The sequence below is a fragment of the Mus caroli genome, unplaced genomic scaffold, assembly GCF_978045245.1.
Source record: "Mus caroli unplaced genomic scaffold, Mus_caroli_1 scaffold_1, whole genome shotgun sequence".
Lineage (NCBI taxonomy): Eukaryota > Metazoa > Chordata > Mammalia > Rodentia > Muridae > Mus > Mus caroli.
The window spans coordinates 46,950,489-46,952,027 of NW_028227256.1; the positions used below are offsets into that span (position 1 = coordinate 46,950,489).

Below are 1,539 nucleotides of genomic sequence, written 5' to 3' on the forward strand. Positions count from 1 at the left end.
CTGGGTTTGCTTCTTCCAATATTTGCATTTTTTTTAAACTGTGATATTAAGGAACTGTGTTTGGGTAGGAATCATTCTGAGTAGACCAGAATGGCATTTAACTAGCTCTATCATTTGCAAAACGGTTAGAAGTTACAGTTACTTATACAGGTTAAATTCAAACCTTTGTGGGTATATATTGATCAAGTTCAAATTTCTTGTTTTTTCTAATCAAGTTCTCAGGAATTCTTCCCTATTGTTTAATGATTCAATATGCTGAAACAGCAGATGTACTTTCAACATAAATTAAAATTTTGTTTTTAAATTAGGTTAGCTGGATCCAAGGCCCAAATCCACGCCCACCATGGCTGACAAAATGGACATGTCTTTGGAAGACATCATTAAGCTGAACAAGAGCCACCAAGGATGTCAATGCAGACCTTATTCCTGGGTGAATCAAGGCCCTGGGCCTAAGAGGTAAAGGCCTGCCATCACCCATGATGGCAGGAACAGGCTAGCACCATACTGCAGACCAAAACAATTTCCAGACAAGTGGCAGCATGACCTATTCTTTGGCAACTTCAGGGGTGGAAACCGCATGGATACTGGTGGGAAGCTGCTCCTGTCAAACCTGCACTTCAGAATGTCAGATGCTGATATTCAGCAACTCTTTGCTGAATTTGGAACGTTGAAAAAAATCTGCTGTGCGCTATGATCATTCTGGAAAAAGTTTTGGGATAGCACATCTGCACTTTGAAAGGAAAGCAGATGCCCTGAAGGCTATGAGACAGTACAATGGTGCCTCTTTGGATGGCTGCCCTATGAATATCCAGCTTGTCACCTCACAGATTGATACACAAAGAAGACCTGCGCAAAGCAGAAAAAGGGGCGGCATGACAAGAAACCCTGTCTCTGGAGGTTTTTGTGGTGGAGGCAACAGGAGAGGGACACTTGAAGGCAGCCAGGAATAAGGGAGAGGCACCAACAGGAACTCAAAGCAGCAGTAGCAGCAGCAGCAGCAGCTGCTGCTGCTAACTGCAGAGGAGTTGGACACCCGGCTGGATGCTTATTGGGAAAGGATGGACACCAGCTAAACAACTGAGCATATCTGCACAAGAATGGGACCCAGAGGCCTGGTCTGTGACACCTAGATCAAGGGTTGGCTACTGGACTTTGTAGGCAATGGTGGATTCCTCCTTTGCTTCTTATGCTTTTTCTCCTGTTTTAAAAACCATGTAAAGCTCTCTCTCTCTCTCTCTCTCTCTCTCTCTCTCTCTCTCTCTCTCTCTCTCTCTTCTGAAATAAACCTGTTTTGTACCGAGTTCTTTTGTGGGTTAAATTGTAGTTGTTGCTTTTGTGAATGTGGCATTTTCACCTTTGCCATAATAAAAATGTGTGTAGAAATAAACAAGTATTATAGAGTCATGAAGTAATAAGACATCTTGATGATGATTTTTGTGGTAAAAGTGTAACTCTCACATAGTTTGGGTCTTCTGGGTCTATAGAAGAAAATTTCCCTAACCTAATGAAAGATCTGCCATGAACATACAAGAAGCCTAC

At 42.4% G+C, this 1,539-nt stretch overlaps 1 pseudogene; it reads left to right on the forward strand.

Annotated features, from left to right (window-relative positions):
- The first annotated feature begins 343 nt into the window (after positions 1 to 343).
- On the forward strand, positions 344 to 1,073 carry LOC110302638 (aly/REF export factor 2-like; annotated as a pseudogene).
- The last annotated feature ends 466 nt before the right edge of the window (positions 1,074 to 1,539 follow it).